Source organism: Equus przewalskii, chromosome 20 (assembly GCF_037783145.1).
Source record: "Equus przewalskii isolate Varuska chromosome 20, EquPr2, whole genome shotgun sequence".
Taxonomy (NCBI): domain Eukaryota; kingdom Metazoa; phylum Chordata; class Mammalia; order Perissodactyla; family Equidae; genus Equus; species Equus przewalskii.
The window spans coordinates 4,954,986-4,974,632 of NC_091850.1; the positions used below are offsets into that span (position 1 = coordinate 4,954,986).

Here is a 19,647-nt window from a genome sequence, read left to right on the forward strand (position 1 = left end):
TGGAGAGGGAGAAAGAGGAAATTGAGAAGAGGGAGAGAAAAGAAAAAGGAGTTAGAAAGAGAATGATGGAGATACACATAGAAAGATAGGAAAGTACAGAGAGAGAACAAGAAAAGGAAGAAACAAGGTGGTCATTTCCATCAGGATTTCATTAAACATACAAATTACCAAGCTAATCTTCTTTTCTTTTTCAATGAGGTCTATTATTCTAAATGAATGTCTGAATGAATGACAGAAACTCATCACCTATTGGGAGGCTATTGTAATAATCCAGATGAAAAATGTTAATGACCTAGAGTAGGTGGCAGCAATATAGATGGTTCCAGAGGTTGGGTTTGAGATATATTTCAGAGACATAGATTGTTGGTTGGATGTTGGGAGGTAAGTGAATGGAAGAGCGAAGGGTGAATTCAAAGTTTTTGAGTTGAGTTATTAGATGGATGGTGATAACAATTTACTGAGGTGGGGTAAGCCTTTGGACATGCTATGTTTCCTCGCCCAGAAAAACTTCTGAGTGTACAGTTGGATATTTGAGTAGGAAGCTCAGGAAAGAACAAGGCTGAAGATATAAATTTGGGAGTTGTCAGTATAAAGATATTTATGGGACTGGATGAGATCATCTAGGGATGGAATGAAAATAGAAAGGAGAAGAGTGCTAAAGTCTGAATCTAGAGTACTCCATCTTTTAGAGGGCCAGCAGAGGGAGGGGTGTCAGCAAATGAGACCCAAGAGATGTTAGTGGAGGAAATGCTGAAGATATTGGTTATTTGACTTTTAGCAAGTAATTTAATAAAATCTTTTATATGGGAAGAATGGAATATGGAAGAATGTGGACTCGATAGTAGTATGGGTAGGTAGGTTAGGACTGTGTGTACCAGTGGATTCCCGGGAACTTGAAGAAGATCTGGAGGAGAGTACCTGAGGTGTGCCCCACCTCAGCAACCTGGTTAAAAAACCTCTTGTGTAGAAAGAATTTAGGGTCAGAGTTGCAATGATACAAAGATAAAGAGATAGTTACTACATCAGATTGATTAGTAGGTTTTGCAAGACCTGGAGAGCCATAGTAGATGTTCTATGCCTGTTGTTCTAAACCAAGCGTGGGATAATGAGGGCCTGGCCTAGAACGGTGGCTGTGGGAGTAAAAGATTGGATTCTAGAGATACTTGACAAGGAAGAGTTGGCAGGATTTTGTGACTGACTAGATATAAGTGATGGAGAGGAAACAAGCACAACTGATTCAAGGATACTATAATTAGTTCATGTTTTTAGTGTAGGAAGGAAGAACAATTAAAAAAAGCACAAACCATGAGCTAGTAACTCATTCTTTACCAGAACCATTAGAAACTCTGATGGTTTGAATTGATATAGTTTGTTCTGTATGTTGAAGGGATGATAAAAATTTAGTAAAAATGATTATAGCAAATTGGCTCTTCCAATCTTAAAAGATTACTAATTAACCAATTAATTTGTTTCTGTTTGCATAAAAGCTGATAACTGAATCCAAATGGTGTAATATGATCAGTTCAGATTTCACTTTTGGATGGTTTACCAGTTGAATATTGACATGACTGTATTTACTTATGAGGCTGCTGATAATTTGAATCATTCTCTGCTGCTTAACTAAATGACCTTAATCTTCCCCTTCTGAAAGCAGTGATTTTAGGCCAAGTAGAGGTGTCTGTCCTGTACTGAAGATGCTCTTAGTGATTGGAATGTGTCCCATGCCTGAAAGGCCTGCAGCTTTTTCACCTTTTACACCTCAGAGACTTTGCTAGGCCCCTGAATGGTGCTCATAGGGCGGAAGGAGACATACTCAACTTTCTTAAGGGGAAAAACCCTTTCAAGCAGTTATTTATATAAGCACTCATTTACATATAATCGTTTTCCTACCCTAGTTTGAACTCAGGTTTGTCCTTGAAAGGAATGATTGTTATTGTTTTAAAAAGTCTCAAATTTAGACTTTTCCAGTTACCCTATGAAATTAGCCCAAGTTCGTAGGTTTTACCAAATATGTCCTTCTGTGCACTCTACACCTGATTTTCTTATATAAGAACATCAGCCACTTAAACTGAGAAAAGAACTTCTACCTCCCCTTGCCGAGTTCTGAACATGTTGACATATATTTAAATTAGTGCATTAAGTATTAGAGTAGTGGGGATTTAGAGCTGGGGTAGAAGTTAGATATTATCTAGCCTACTTCTTTCCTTTTTCAGATTAAGGAACAGAGGTCTAAAGGGGCATGTTATTTGGCCAAGTTCAACACCTGACTGTTGACAGAGTTGCTGTGTTCTCACTGCATCCTATTAGGCAGTACAAGATTTTGATTTGTCCCGTTACTGGTGCTGTTAACATTGATCATTTAATAAAGGTGGTGTCTGTCAGGTTTTTTCCTCTATAAAGTTACTCATTTGCCTTTTGTAATTAATAAGCATCTTGTGGGCAGGTACTTTGAGACTATGTATATGTTTCTTTCCTCATCAAACTTTTACCAACTATTAGCGACTGATGTTTCTTGACTGAATTAATTATTACTATGATGGTTACCAAATGGTGATTTTCTGATTCTATCATTCCTTCTACAAAGATTAGTTGGCATTTTACTGAAAGGAAAAATTTTCTCTTTCTCCATTTGGACTTATATATTGGTTTGGACTAACGGGTTTATGTTTTATTCAATGGTCTATAATCTATTTATATCACTACTTATTTTATTTATTTATTTATTTATTTAATTGAGGTTATGATAGTTTAGAACATTGTGAAATTTCAGTTGTACATTATTATTTGTCAGTCATCTTATAGGTGTGCCCCTTCACCCTTTGTGCCCACTCTCCTTCCCCCTGGTGACCACTAATCTGTTCTCTTTGTCCTTGTGTTTGTTTATCTTCCACATATGAGTGGAATCATACAGAGCTTGTCTTTCTCTGTCTGGCTTATTTTGCTTAATGTAATACCTTCAAGGTCCATCCATGTTCTTGCGAGTGGGGTGATTTTGTCATTTTTTATGGCTGAGTATTATTCCATTGTATTTATATACCATATCTTCTTTATCCAGTCATCAGTCAATGGACACCTAGGTTCCACACCTTGGCTCTTGTGAATAATGCTGCAATGTACATACAGGGTACATAAGTCTCTTTGAATTGCCTATTTCAAGTTATTTTGATAGATACCCAGTAGTGGGATGGCTAGGTCATATGGTATTTCTATTTTTAATCTTTTGAGGAATCTCCAGACTGTTTTCCATAGAGGCTGCACCAGTTTGCTTTCCCACCAGCAGTGTATGAGGGTTCCTTTTTCTCCACAACCTCTCCAACATTTGCTATTTTGTGTCTCTGTTATTATAGCCATTCTAACAGGTGTAAGGTGATAGTGTAGCTTTAGTTTGTGTTTCCCTGATGATCAGTGATGATGAGCATCTTTTCCTGTGCCTATTGGACATCCATGTATCTTCTTTGGAGAAATGTCTGTTCATATCCCCTGCCCATTTTTTGATCGGGTTGTTTGGTTTTTTGTTGAATTGTGTGAGTTCTTTATATATTATGATTAACCCTTTGTATGATATATGATTTGCAAATATTTTCTCCCAGTTGGTAGGTTGTCTTTTCTTTTTGTTCATGGTTTCCTTTGCCTTGTAGAAGCTCTTTAGTCTGATGAAGTCCCACTTGTTTATTCTTTCTATTGTTTCTCTTGTCTAGAAGACATGATGTCTGAAAAGATCCTTGTAAGACTGATGTCAAAGAGCGTACTGCCTATGGTTTCTTCTACAAGTCTTATGGTTTCAGGTCTTACTTTCAAGTCTTTGATCCACTTTGAGTTTATTTTCATGAATGGCATAAGAGTATGGTCTACTTTCATTCTTTTACATGTGGCTGTCCAGTTTTCCCATCACTATTTGTTGAAGAGACCTTCCTTTCTCCATTGTATGTTCTCAGCTCCTTTGTCGAAGATTAGCTCTCTGTAGATGTGTAGTTTTATTTCTGGGCTTTCAGTTCTGTTCCATTGGTCTGTATGCCTGTTTTTGTACCAGTACCAAGCAGTTTTAATTACTATAGCTTTGTAGTATATCTTGAAGTCAGGGATTGTGATGCCTCCAGCTTTGTTCTTGTTTCTCAGGATTACCTTGGCTATTTGAGGTCGTTTGTTGCACCATATGAATTTTAGGATTCTTTGTTCTACTTTTGGGATTCTGATTGGGATTACATTGAATCTGTAGATTGATTTAGGTAGTATGGACATTTTAACTGTGTTTATTCTTCTAATCCATGTGCATGGAGTGTCTTTCCATCTCCTTCTTTCATCAGTTTCTTTCAGGAAAGTCTTGTGATTTTGATTGTATAGGTCTTTTACTTCCTTGGTTAAATTTATTCCAAGACGTTTTACTCTTTTTGTTAATATTGTGTTCTTGAGTTCTCTTTCTGTTAGTTTATTATTAGAGTATGGAAATGAAACTGATTTAAGTAAGTTGATATTGTACCCTGCAACTTTGCTATAATTGTTGATTATTTCTAGTGGCTTTGTGATGGATTTTTAGGGTTCTTGATCCATAAAATCATGTCATCTGCAAACAGCGAGAATTTCGCTTCTTCATTATATATTTGGATTCCTTTTATTTCTTTTTCTTGCCTAATTGCTCTGGCCCAAACCTCCAGTACTATGTTGAATAAGAGTGGTGAGAGTGAGCACCCTTGTCTTGCTCCTGTTCTCAGAGGGATGGCTTTCAGTTTTTTCACTATTGAGTCTGATGTGGCTGTGGGTTTGTCGTATAGAGCCTTTATTATGTTGAGATGCTTTCCTTCTATACCCATTTTATTGAGAGTCTTTATCATAAACAGATGTTGCATCTTGTCAGATGCTTTCTCTGCATCTTTTGAGATGATCATGTGGTTTTTGTTCCTCATTTTGCTAATGTGGTGTATAACATTGATTGACTTGCAGATGTTGAACCATCTCTGTGGCCCTGTTATAAATCCCACTTGATCATGGTGTATGATCTTTTCAATGTATTGCTGTATTCAGTTTGACAATATTTTGTTGAGGATTTTTGCATCCATGTTCATCAGCCATATTGGCCTGTAATTTTCCTGCTTCATGTTGTCCTTGTCTCGCTTTGGTATCAGGGTGATGTTGACCTTGTGGAATGTGTTAGAAAGTGCTCCATGTTCCTCAGTTTTCTAGAATAGTTTGAGAAGGATAGGTATTAAGTCTTCTTTGAATGTTTGATAGAATTCTCCAGAGAAGCCATCTGGTCATGGGCTTTTATTTGGGGGGAGGTTTTTGATTACTGTTTCAATCTCTTTACTTGTGATTGGTTTATTCAGATTCCCTATTTCTTCTTGATTTAGTTTTGGGAGGTTGTAAGAGTCTAAGAATTTATCCATTTCTTCTTGGTTGTCCAATTTGTTGGCATATAGTTTTTCATAGTATTCTCTTATACTCTTTTGTATTTCTGTGGTATCTGTTGTAATTTCTCCTCTCTCATTTCTAATTTTATTTATTTGAGTCTTCTCTTTTTTTTTCTTAGTGAGCCTGGCTAAGAGTTTGTCTATTTTGTTTATTTTCTCAAAGAATCAGCTCTTTGTTTCATTGATCCTTTCTACTGTCTTTTTTGTTTCAATTTCATTTATTTCTGCTCTAATTTTTATTATTTCCCTCCTTCTTCTGACTTTGGGCTTTCTTTGTTCTTCTTTTTCTAATTCTGTTAGGTGTAGTTTCAGATTGCTTATTTGAGATTTTTCTGGTTTGTTGAGGTGAGCCTATATTGCAGTGAATTTCCCTCTTAGGACTTTTTTTTACTGCATCTGAAATGAGTTGGTATGTTGTGTTTTCATTTTCATTTGTCTCCAGATAATGTTTGATTTCTCCTTGATTTCTTCAATGATCCATTGGTCGTTCAGTAGCATGTTGTTTAATCTCCACATCTTTGCCCTATTCCCAGCTGTTTTCTTGTAATTGATTTCTAGTTTCATAGCATTATGGTCGGGAAGGATGCTTGATGTTATTTCAACCATCTTGACTTTATTGAGGCTTGCTTTGTTTCCCAACGTATGGTCTATCCTTGAGAATGTTTCATGTGTACTTGAGAAGAATGTGTACACCTGCTGTTTTTAGATGGAGTGTTCTCTCTATATATCTATTAAGTCCATCTGATCTAGTTTTTCATTTAATTCTACAATTTCCTTGTTGACTTTCTGTCTAGATGATCTATCCATTGGTGTAAGTTGGGTGTTTATGTCCCCTACTATTATTGTATTGTTGTTGATATCTCCGTTTAGGTTTGTTAATAGTTGCTTTATGTTCTTTGGTGCTCCTGTGTTGGGTGCATAGATATTTATAAGTGTTATGTCTTCTTGGTGGAGTGTCCCATTTATCATTATATACTGTCCCTCTTTGCCTTTCTTTATGTGTTTAGTCTTGAAGTCTACTTTGTCTGACTATAAGTATGTGACATCTGCTTTCTTATGTTTGCTATTAACTTGGAGTGTCATCTTCTATCCCTTCACTCTGAGTCTGTGTTTATCTTTGGGGCTGAGGTGTATTTCCTGGAGGCAGCATATTGTTTGGTGTTGTTCTTTAATCCATCCGCCACTCTGTGTCATTTGATTGGAGAATTCCATCCATTTATATTTAGAATGATTATTGAAATGTTGGGGTTTAATGTTGCCATTTTATTGCTTGTTTTCCAGTTCTCCTGAATTTCCTTTGTTTCTTGTCACATGTATTTCAGACTACCAATTCAGTTAGGTAGTTTTCTATGCTGGTTTTCTTAGATTTCTCCTTATTTGTAATTTGTGCTTGTGTTCTAAGTATTTGTTTAGTTGTGACAACGTGGTTTGTATAAAATGTCTCATAGATGAGATAGTCCATTTTCTGAAAGACTCCTGGGACTGAGCCGGTTCCATCCTTTTCCTCTTTCCCTTCTAAGTTGTTATCGTCACATCTATTTTTTTCTTGTGTTGTGAGTTTGTGGTTAAAATGACAAGATTATTTTTATTCTTGGTATTTCCCTTCCCTTTATCTTTGATGTTATACTTAAGCATTTGCTAACGTGTTCTGACGGAGAGTTGCAATTTTCTGATTTTGTCTATCTACTTATCTCCTTGCTCAGGGTTTTGTAACCCCTTTCTTTTTGCTTTTTTCAGGTGTGAGGGCCTTTCTAAGGATTTCTTGTAGGGGTCTCTTGTGGTGATGAACTCCCTCAACTTTTGTTTATCTGGGAAAGTTTTTATTTCTCCATCACATCTGAAGGATATTTTCACTGGATAGGGTATTCTTGGCTGAAAGTTTTTGTCTTTCAGAATTTTGAATATATCATTCCACTCTCTCCTAGCCTGTAAGATTTTAGCTGAGAAATCTGCTAACAGCCTGATAGGAGTTCCTTCATAGGTTATTTTCTTCTGCCTTGCTGCCCTTAATATTTTTTCTTTATCATTGACTTTTGCCAACTTTACTACTATATGCCTTCAAGTTGATCTTTTTACATTGATAAAGTTTGGAGATCTATTGACATCTGTCACACGGATTTCCAGCTCCTTCCCCAGGTTTGGGAAGTTCCCAGCTATTATTTCTTTGAACAAGCTTTCTGCTCCTTTATCCTTCTCTTCTCCCTCTGGGATATCTATAGTCCTTATGTTGCATTTCTTAATTGAGCTGGATATTTCTCGGAGAGTTTCTTCATTTCTTTTCAGTCTTAGTTCTCTCTCCTCCCCTATCTGAAGAATTTCTATATTCCTATCCTCCAGACTTCTAATTCTGTCCTCCATATTATCAGCCCTACTGTTCAGGGAGTCTAGATTTTTGTTAATCTCCTCCATTGTGTTTTTCATCTCCAACATTTCTGATTGGTTCTTCTTTATAGTTTCAAGCTCTTTTGTGACATAGCTCCTGAACTCATTGAGTTGTCTATCTGTATTCTGTGTTAACTCATTGAGTTTTTTAATGATAGCTATTTTGTCATTTAGGTTACGGATTTCTGTTCTTCAGGATTGTTTTCTGGGTACTTGTCATTTTCCTTCTGTTCTGGAGATTTAATATATTTTTTCATACTGCTTAATGGCGTGTATTTGTGCCTCTGCATAGAGACAGAGTTTGGCTACTGCTTCCACTTGCTGCCAGTGGGGTAATGGGGCAGGAGTTGTGTAATCTGCACCCACCAGGATCATTGTCAGCTGTTCCTGACCGAGCCTGGGCCACTTCTTGGGATTGCAGTGGCCCTGTGGGTTCTCCCATCAGCTGTGGGGACAATGACGTGGGGGTTTTGAGTTGCTACCACCTGCTCCCACAGATCCACCTGGATACACTCCCTGCTTAGTGACTGCAGCGGTGTTATGGGCTTTTGGGGAAGCCAGGACTTTGTTCACCCAGACTCACAGCTCTGCCGCCAGCTGGTCCTAGGTTGCATCAGCTGTTGTGCTTGTTGGTTGGGGCCTCCCCACTGATTCTGAGCCTGTGCTGCTCCCTAGGGTGGGATTGTGGACTCTCCCACTGGTCGAGAGAGAGATCACACAGGGGTTCAGGGCTGCTGTTGCTTGCTTCCACATTCTTACTGCCCCTTTGGGGCTGCTGTGGTACTGTGGATGTTTGCGGTAGCCAGGAGCACTTTCAACCAGGCTGAGGATATGCTGCCATCTGTTCCTAGGTCGCCCCAGCCCTTGAGCTTGGTGGGCAGGTCCTCCCCCCCTGGGATGGAGCCTGAGTCACTCCTGGGGGTTGTGGTGGGACTGTGGACTTTCCCACTGGACCTAGGAGCAATCACGCTCGGCCTCAGGGCTGTCCCTGCCCACTCCCGTGGTCCCACTGGATCTCACTTGCCCCTTTGGAGCTGCAGCAGAGCTATGGGCATTTAAGGCAGTCAGTGTTTTGCTTACCCAGCTGCACTGTGTTTGCTCCTAGGTTGCACTAGCCTTTGTGCTTGGTGGACAGGGCCTCCCTACTGAGTCTGAGCCTGAGTCACTCCCTCGGGCTGCAGTGGGACTGTGGATTTTCCCACTGGTGCAAAGAGCAATCATGGGGGGCTTAGGGCTGTAGTCACCTGTTTCCACAGTTGTGCTGAGGTGAACACCCACCCTCAGGGCCGCAGCAGTGCTATCAGTGCTTCAGCTGGGAGAGAGTCATTCATGGATACTGGGCTGTCTGGGGGCCAGAGAGGTCTCACCTATCTCTGCCTCATCCCTGGGGATAGTCCATCAACCTTCCAATGTATAACAGTATGGATCTCTCAGGTGTCCTGAGATGCTGTGTGAGTATCCTCTGTTGATCAATGAATGTCTATGTAGTTGTAACTTGAAGGGGAAGAGACAAGGAAAACTGCTCACTCCACCGTGTTGCTGACATGCTATTACTACTTATTTTGACGTTCAGATTGTCCCAGGAGGGCCAGTGAGAGGTGCTTCAGTTTGGTTCCTGCATCCTTTTAACATGTTTCTATCATTTCATATTTCTTATATAATTTTCTAATTGTGGTAAATTACATATAACATAAAATTTATCATTTTAACCATTTTTAAAGTGTGCCATTCAGTGGCATTAAGTACATTCGGGATGTAGTGCAATCATCAGCACTATTTAGTTCAAGAAATTTTTCATCACCCCAAATGGAAACCCTACACCCACTAAGTATTCACTCCCCATTCTCCCCTCACTCTAGTCTCTGGCAACCAAAAACCTTCCTTCTGTCTCAATGGATTTGCTTACCCTGGATATTTCATATACATGGAGTCATATGTAGTCAATATCAATCAATATGTAGTCTTTGATGTCTGACTTCTTTCACTTAGCATAATGTCTTCAAGATTCATCTATGTTGTAGCATGTATCAGTACTTCATTTTTCATGGTTGAATAATATTCCATTGTATGGATATACCACCTTTTTTTTATTCATTCATCTGTTGATGGATGTTTGGGTCGTTTTCACCTTTTGGCTATTGTGAATAGTGCTGCTTTGAAAATTCACGTAAAAGTTTTGGTTGGAGTACTTGTTTTCAATTGTTTTAGGTATATGCTTACCTGTGGAATTGCTGGATCATATGGGAATTCTATGTTTAATACCTTGAGGAACCTCCAAACTGTTTTCCACAGTGGCTGCACCATTTTACCTTTCCACCAGCAATATAAGAGGGTTCCAATTCCTTCACATTCTTGCCAACACTTATTTTCCTTTTTTAAATTATAGCTATTCTAGAGAGTGTGAAGGGATATCTAACTGTGGTTTTGATTTGCATTTCTCTAATGACTAATGATGTTGGGCATTTTTTAATGTTTTGCTGGTCATTTACATGTCTTCTTTGGTAGGGCTCACATTAGCTCACATTTGGCTCACATTTAGGTAGGGGTCCAGCTTCATTATTTTGCCTGAGGATATCTAGTTTTTCCAGCACCATTTGTTGAAGAGACTGTTCTCCTCCCTGCTCCATCATTTTTGAGCCCTTTTTTATTTTTAGGTTTTAAAGTTTGGCTTTATGTGTCTTTTTTCTTACATAGAAGACCTTGTTTTCCCTTTATATTAATATATTTGTTTCCAAAATACCATGCTTATACTTTTTAGTAAAACATAGTTAAGTTTAAAAGTTTAAGATTTCTTTGCAAGTAGTTTTGCCTTTTTTGGGTTATTTTTCCCTGGTTTTATTGAGATATAATTGACAAATAAAATTGTATCTACTTAAGGGGTACAATGTGATGATTTACGCATACATCGTGAAATGTATTACCTCAGTCAAGTTACTTAAAATATCTCTCACCTCATATAGTTACCTTTTTTTTTTTTGGTAGTGAGAACTTTTAAGATTTACTCTCTTAACAAATTTCAAATATACAATACAGTTCTAGTAACTATAGTCACCATGCTGTACATTAGATCCCCATCTTATACTGAAAGTTATATCCTTTGACCTACATCTTCACTCTCTACTCCCCAACCCCGGGCAAATACCATTTTACTCTCTGTTTCTGAGTTTGGCTTTTTAAAATTTCACATAAAAGTGGGATCATACAGCATTAGTCTTTCTCTGTCTGGCTTATTTCACTTAGCATAATTCACCTCAGCTTCATTCATGTCATCACAAATGGCAAGATTTTCTTCTTTTTCATGGCTGTATAATATTCCATCGTGTATATACATCACATTTTCTTTATCCATTTATCTGTTGATGGACATTTAGTTTGTTTCCATATACTGGCTATTGTGGATAATGCTGCAGTGATCATGGGAGTGCAAATATCTCTTCAAGATATTGATTTCTTTTCCTTAAAATATATATCCAGAAGTAGGATTGCTGGATCATATGAGAGTTCTATTTTTAATGTTTTGAGGAACCTCCATACTATTTTCCATAGTGACTGCACCTATTTGCATTCTCACCAACAGGAGCACATCTTAATTTCTATACTAACACAGTATTCCAAGCTTTCCCTGCCCGAGCTCTGGAAGTAGCCATTTCTACAGGAAGCCTTGGTTCCTTTTAGTGAAGAATAGTATTCTGAAACCAAGATTTGGTCAGTGCATTGCTTATTGCTTTTAGGGTGTTGATGCTCCTGGGCCCTTTCAGTGGACAGACCTGTGTTCACATACACCCCCACACACATATTGAAAACCATGAGTTAACATCAATACTTCCAATCCCAAACCATCATAGAGGTCATTGTAGTTTTCACCCTTTATATGTAACTCCCTTTATTTGTAACTCTCTTCTCTGACAGTGAAAAACCTGGCTTTCATTATTCTCAATGTATTTACTTATTATAGCCAGTCTTTTCCCACCACTAGCATTCCCCTACACAGATGATCTCCTGGCTCTACTTGGGCTTTGACACTCCATGCTAGCCTACTACCATCTCTCTCCCTTCCCTTGCTTCACCTTGGACAAGCTGCACTTGGCTGCCTAGATGATATCATTGTGCTTAAGCTTCTACACCCTGTGCTGAGCTGCACTGCTGCCCTCCCCACAGCCCCCGGATACCCACCTGGCTTGGCCCTACCCTATAGATTTTGGAGTGAATTATTTATAAAGGAAGGAGGGAGGGAAGGAAGGAAGAAAAGAATGAAATTTATCAGTTTCTAGGCTCACCATCTATTGGTAATCCTACAGCTTTTCTCAGTGTTCAGTGTTCTTCTTGCTGATGTATAACATTTAATAATAATTTTCATGTTTTTGGCAGAGCGATAACTGGCTATAAAATTCTAGGTTAACAGTTTTTTTCCCCTTTCTCTTCACTTTTTTTTTAAAAGATTTTTCTTATTTTTTCCTTTTTCTCCCCAAATCCCCCCAGTACATAGTTGTGTATTCTTCATTGTGGGTCCTTCTAGTTGTGGCATGTGGGACGCTCATGGTTTGATGAGCAGTGCCATGTCTGCGCCCAGGATTCGAACGAAAGAAACACTGGGCCGCCTGCAGCGGAGTGCATGAACTTAACCACTCAGCCACGGGGCCAGCCCCTCTCTGCACTTCTTTTTAAAGAAACCTTTTGGAGCAATTATTTTAGGTTTACAGCAAATTTGCAAAGATAATATAGTTTTCATATATTGTTCTTCTCACCCGTTTTATCCCTTATGTTAACATCTTAGATGACTACCTCTCTGCACTTTTAAGATATTATTTCATTAACTTCTGGTGTCTACGTTTGCTGCTAAGAAATCTGCTGTCAAGACAATTGCCATTCCATTTTACATTATTTATCTTTTCTCTCTGATAGATTTCAAGACTATCTCTTTACTCTTGATTTCTACAGTTTCACTTTAGCGTGCCCAAGTTTGGTTTTATTTGTATTCATTCTGCTTAGTATTTAGATTGTACTGATCTGATGATTCATCAGATTTGCTTTCTTTAATTCTGAAAGATTGTCAACAAAAATTTCTTCAAATATTGCTTTCCTATCATTTATTTCAGTTTATTCTACTGGAATTCCTATTCATTAAAATGTTGGAATCTCTCAATCTATCTTCCATATTTCATAACTGCTCATATAAGTCTGTCTATCTATCTATCTACCCATCCATCCATCCATCCGTCCATCCATCCATCTCTCTCTAGAAAGGAGAACAATCCAGTCCCATTTATTGCATTTTTAATTCAATCACTATACATTTCCTTTCTTAATTTCTAATTGCTTCTTTTAAATATCCATCTGTTTTTGTTTCATTTTTTACCTGTTTTTGTTGAAAAATTTTGTATTCTTTTAAAGTGGAGGTTATGCTGCATTCTCTCTCTCTCTCTCTCTCTCTCTCTCTTTTTTTTTTTTTTGCAAATTCCCAATGTTTCTAATTTAAAGTCTTCGTTAAGGCATTCTATAAAATTAATTTTCTGGAGTGAATGCATGATCATTAATTTTGTTGCTTTTCTTTCTTAGCAACAAATTACTGTTTTTAGACTTTTGGTTTACTGGTAATTTTAGATAAGAACTTTTTGTTTTTTGTTCCTCTTTCTTACTTCCATCTGCCTCTCTGTCCAGCATTTTTGCAGTTCCCTTCCACTCAACCATTCTTCAGATCCTTCATCTGTAATCAGGCTTTAAATTGCTGGGTGGGGTTCCTACCTCATAGTGATAGTGGAGTACCCAAGAACCAGTCAAATAGCCAGTGAACAGTTTGACTCCGTTCTTATTGGCAAAGTTATGGGTTTTAAAGCTATAGCTTATGAATTTTTAATAGGGATGATATTGCCCCCAATAAAGTGAAAATTGATTCTTGGAGGGCAAAAAATCTTAGCTATTACAGTGGCCCTTCAAAGCTCAACCCTATTCCTAAAAATCTTATTCCTTAGCATTTAATTTCTCTCTTTAGGGAAAATTTAAATTAAATTTTCCTACTTAGGGGGATAATAATGAAAAAAAAAAAAAAGCTAGAAACATTGCTATACCTCCAGACAGAAGTCAGCTATGTTTTGTTCAGTCTACTTTCTTAAGTAGTGAGCATTGTTCCCCATCACTTATGGAGTTTTTTAAAGTCTTTGGCTCCTGAAGAGCTGATCCCCTGGCATTTCTGTTCCATGAAGACGTTTATTCTGTTTTCAAGTCTGAAACATTTTTCTTTTTTTATATTTATTCACATATTACTATATATTTAGAGCATAAAAGAAAAACTGTGAACTCATTACTCCATCTTGACTAGAAGTCAATATTTATTTTTATTTACCAACTGTTACTCTAATGTCTTCATAAGGTTTTTCTTAACATATATTTATATGACTTATAATTCTTATAAAAGACATAATATAGAAAAAGCTAGCTGATAGATGTCAATTACATTCAGTCAGTTATCTGTACTTTACTTTCTAGCTTAGTGTTTTTGAGGTTCTAGATAATGTAGATCCTTTTTAGTTAGTGCCGTCTTCTCTGGGAGTTTCTGGGCTTTTGAGGTCCCGTTATTCTGCAGCTGGAAATTCATGGCCGAATCTCTCTAAGGTACCATTCAATGCATTCATAATCTGCTCTCTGGTGACATTTGCAATTAGACTCCAAAAGTTCTTCTCTCATTGTTTCAACCTGGATAGCATGATGCTTCAACCATTCGTGTTTCATATGGCAGTATAGCATAGTGGTTAAGGGGACAGACTGCTCAGTTTTTTGGGACCTCTGTCTTTGTCTCTTGGATTTAATGCATTTGGTTTTAAGACAGCCTCTCTCACACTTTAGTAAGGTTTACAGTGACTGACAAGACAATGGAATTGTGTTTCTCTTTTTCTTTTTTTAAAGATTGGCACCTGAGCTAACAACTGTTGCCAATCTTCTTCTTCTTTTTTTCTGCTTTTTCTCCCCAAATCCCCCCAGTACATAGTTGTATATTTTAGTTGTGGGTCCTTCTAGTTGTGGCATGTGGGACGCCACCTCAATGTGGCCTAACAAGCAGTGCCATGTCCGTGCCCAGGATCCGAACCAGTGAAACCCCGGGCCACTGAAGCGGAGCACATGAACTTAACCACTCAGCCACAGGACCGGCCCCAGAATTGCGTTTCTTGATCAGAGAAAATTATTTCACAGTGTTCTAGGTTGATTTCACATATCTTTAATCATTTAGAAGAGCATTAGAAAATATAGACGAGAAAAAAATGAAAGAAAAGTCATTCACAATTCTTGTCATCTCTTTTGGTATATATTCTTCCAGGTCCAAGAATGCATCTTTATATTTCTAAATAGTATACTATTATGAAAGTGATTATGCTGTAGTTACCAGTCCATAAAATATCTATTTTTCTTATTTATTAATACAAGATGAATATATTTCTGGGTCAATAATTATGAAATCCACGTCATATACTATTGTATCAATTACATGTTTCAGACTACTTAGCTTCTTTCTATTGTTTTGCTATTTTGAACAATACTGAAATGAACAAGCTTATACATATATTTTTGCTCATTTGTTACTGTTGGAGGACGTCATTTAGAGGACATGACCACCAGTTGACCTAAAAACTAGACCTGGGCAACCACAGGCTCCTCGCCCCCTTCCCTGTCCTTGGAATGCATGTTCTGCCCACTGTTCCCACAATGGGAACCTGTTTCAAGGATGTAGCCATCAGAGAACAAGGTGTTATTGAGACTACCTGGACATAACAGGTGACTGAACCTAGTTAAGTCCTCAGTATAAACTCTTAAGATTCTGGCAGGTGGGTGTGGAAATCTACTTGTCTTGTGGCTGCCCAAGACGAGCCTCACAAGTAAGTTCCTTTGCTTATTAAACTTGCCACTTACCAATCTGGAGTGGTCTGCCTCATTCATCAGTCTCTCCTTGCCTGTCATGTATGGGAGCTAGTTTGCAAACCAGCAGTTAGGAAGAATTCTAACAACAAAATTCTAGAGACATTTTGATTATCTTTAATCAGAAGGAGATAGAAAGCTGAGGGAAGGGCTATTGTGACCACACCCTGGGAAGTGCCAGGCACGTAGTAGGACCTGGATAAATGCTATTAAATGAACAAAGTGTCAGAGTTAGCACTGGGAGCTTTAGTAAGATGAATGAAAAAACAAACAGCTCTGAAGAGTCTGAGACAACTGAGAAACACAACTTTGTGTCCCTAAAGAAGGGTTTTTGTGAAGCCTGAAAACCTGGAAGCATATTTCGTAGCAACAAGTCTTGCCCTTTTATCCAGGTTAATACTGAAATAAAATGAAATTTTATTTTTATGATTGAATGAGTTCAGAATACATTATGCCCACTCTTATGTCTGGAATCATCTTTATCTCTCTTTATTTCATTAGCTCTAAATGAACTTTTCCAATTTTCCATCATGTACTTTGTTGGTCCTTTTTAACCCTCTGATTGAGATTATGGAATAGGATTGAAGTGAGGAGGTAAATATTTGAAAAATTTGAGCAACCAGCTAAGAAAAAAAAGAAGGTATAAAAACCTTCCTCTTGCTCTTTCTCTTTCTCTGTTTTTGTTTTTTGTTTTTTCTCTCTAATCTCCATAGTTTGCTACAATGGTGTGGTCCTCTCACTCAACCACTTCTTCCTCAGGGAGTCACTGGAAAGTTTTTAAGTTTAGTTCCTAGGTATGACTTGAGATGCAGTGAAAGCTTCAATTTTCTGAAACGTCTGTTTTGAACCATGGACTTAGAACATAATAAGAACCAGGAAGTGGGTTGACAGGGCTCAGAGCAGCCAAAATAGGCAGCATCAAGTCGATGACCTGAGGTGTGGGCATTTTACTCACAGGAGAGGTCCTCAGACCTTACTCTGACTATGTGCTGAAACCAACGATCTTTGATCAGCGGATTCTGAACACCCAGCAGATTATTAGCAGTGGATTAGAAAAGGGAACCAGTAAGGCTGGAGGGGAGCAGAAACAGGGAGCTCCCCAAAGGAAAGGGACAGAAAAATGAAAACCTCAGACGAGAGCAGTGTGGGGTAAATACCGGTGGGCAGAGTCTTGCCCAAGGCAACAACCCCAAGAAGGCAGTCACTGAAGTGCATGAGGATGAGTCATCAAAAAGATGTTAAATTCAGTGTAATCTGTTTAAGAAAGCAGAGAACATAGACTATAATGGAAAAGGATTTCCATTCAAAACTATGAATGTCTTAAAGGTTGTGATGCTTAAAGGAGTCGGACTTGCAGACATCTAGGAAGTTTGACTTTTCCCAAAGGATTCTGGGTGGCTGAAGTGTTACCAGGTGATTGAGATGTGTTCTTTTCTTCCTGGTTTATAAAGCTTAAATCACTAAACATTTGGTGACATATGGGGATGCTGGTCACTTGCGAATGAAGTCATCTATACGACTGGGTTGTGTGGAAAGGAGATGAAATGGAGAGTAGGGAAAACAGTTGTAAAAATCACTCGAGTTTAAAGGAAAGTGTGGAGGTGCCTGATGCTGGGCACAGAATGGTTGCTGAATGCACATGTGTAGAATTGAAGAGAGCTTCTTTTAAGACTGGCTCTCATCCAGTGCTTTGGCTGGCACACCTGGAGCTGAATGTAATGGAGGATGGTTGAACAAGGAAAGGGAAGAGTCAGCCTTGGGGGCTTGGGCAGGACCAGGGTCCAAGTTAAGGGTTCCTGAAATGGAACGCGCTTGTGGTCGTCCATGCTTCCTGTGTAAAGGCTGTTTTGTGTGGCATTTTGATCCCGGAGGTGCTTCCACCAGATGAGAAGACCGGCTGAGCTGTGCCTCCATGGCCTGCCTCCAGCCTGTCTATGATCTGCAGTGGTGTCTCAGCACGTCGGTGAGGAGTTCCTTGTCATGCCTGGCCCATCTGGGCCACAGCAACAGGGTGAATAGCAAAGCAAGAGGAGCCCTGAGGTTATCATTTTGGTGTCTATTTTCCATTTCACTAAGAAAAAAAGAAGCTGAGCTATTTAGGTTATTGATGTAGATGGGTATTTTTTTCTTGAATCATCCATGAAGAATCATGTCACAATAATTCACTGAATATAAGGTAGGCAGAGGCTTAGTTTTTAAAAGACACAAGAGATTTGTAGAGTTTTAAAAGATACAAATTCCACTAAAATTCCCACTATTAGTTGACGGGGCATCATTCCCTCTAAAGTCTTTGTTATGAAAGCTGCATAAAGATCACATAATCATTTATTGTATAATTTAATACTATTGTTATTCATTTACAAAGCATTTCTTTTTGGAAAAGTTTTAACCGTTTGCAAGAAGCTTGTGAGGAAACCTATCTTGCTCCTATTTTACAGATAAAGAAAAATGAGGCTCCTGGGGTTGAAATGAGAACCCCAAGCTTTACCAGAAGAGGAGTTAGTGTTCTGGAAGAGAAGAGAAGAGTTCCCTGTAGTTCCATCTTCCTTCCCAGAGATAACAAAAGTGGACATTTTGAGGTATTTTCTCTGTTTTTTTTCCTTTGCTATAAAAGCAAAATATATCGTAATATTTGGTAAATATTTTCTTATGTTATTCAATAGTCACTGAAAACATAATTTTTTTTTAAAAATTAGTCTTTTATTACTCAATCATGTGCTTTGTAGAAAAATCAGAAAATTCTGATAGGCACAAAGAAAAAAGTTGATATTCCCATCTTCTAGAGTTAATAACTGCTAATATCCTGGCAGCTTTCCTTTCGTATTTTCAAAATATATATGAAATATATATTTATATACTGTTTTCAACAATGAGATAATAGGAGATACATATATACACATATATGAGTACATTTCATATTCATATTGCTCTTTTCTTTTCTATATAACATTTCAATGGGCAATTTACATCCTTTCATGTCTAAGCAGAGTTAGATAAACAAAGCATTCTAGGGGCCATTCTGGGAGCGTTGTGGTTAAGGTCACGTGCTCCACCTTACTGGCTGGTGGTTCTCAGGTTCGGATGCTGATGATCTATAGGATGGATCTACGCACGGCTCACCAAGCCACTCTGTGGCAGCGCCCCACATACCACAACTAGAAGGACCCACAACTAAAATATGCAACTATGTACTGGGGGGCTTTGGGGAGAAAAAGGAAAAAAATAAAATCTTAAAAAAAAAAAAAGATCTGGCTTTAGCTCCTGCTCTACTAATTACTAGCAGTATGAACTTGGACCACTTACTTTCCCTCTTGTGATCCCAGTTTTCTCATCAGCAAAATGGGAATAATAATCAGTGTCACAGAGGATTAAATGGAGTAATGACTGTGAAGGACTTTCCAATGTTATTTACTATTATAAATATAAACATTTCAAAAGAGTGGCTGGCATTTTGATGTCATTTTACTGTATAATAAGACAATGTATGATACAAACAGAAAGTATCTTGGCCTCTAGTATTTGAAACAGCAGAGCAACGAGGGGTTTTGGGGCGACAGGAAAATGTTTAAGAACTGTTATGTTCTGAAGTGGGAGCAAACCCAACAAAGAATTGAAAGAGTACATGTAAAATGCTGTACCTCGTTCTCCTTCTGAAGTGGTTTTGCATCTGGAACATTTGCAGGTCAGTGCTCCAGGGACACTGAATGGCTTGTTGGCAGCACAAAATGTTGGTCTCGTAGTGGTTCTGTGTCCTCCAGGGCTGGTGAGGAAACACGTGTATGCTTGTCCTAAGAGGGTGCGTGCTCTCCGAGATAGATGGAAGGTACTACCTCTTTCTTGTCAAAAATCAAATTGCATGAAATTCTTCATTCCCTGTGCAAGCAGAGAAGCTGGAAGCATAAGTAGAATGGAAAAACAATCTTTCCTTCTTAAGGTCCCGAGGAAGAGAAAAATC

General features: G+C 38.3%; 1 long non-coding RNA gene across 2 annotated transcripts in view; it reads left to right on the plus strand.

Moving 5' to 3' along the window:
- The window catches only part of LOC139077793 (uncharacterized), a 93,118-nt gene that overhangs the window by 13,615 nt on the left and 59,856 nt on the right, over nucleotides 1–19,647 (plus strand). For both annotated transcript variants that reach the window (XR_011530307.1, XR_011530306.1), the window contains exon 4: nucleotides 18,131–18,271. This is a non-coding gene — a long non-coding RNA (uncharacterized lncRNA). The remainder of the gene's footprint in view (nucleotides 1–18,130; nucleotides 18,272–19,647) is intronic.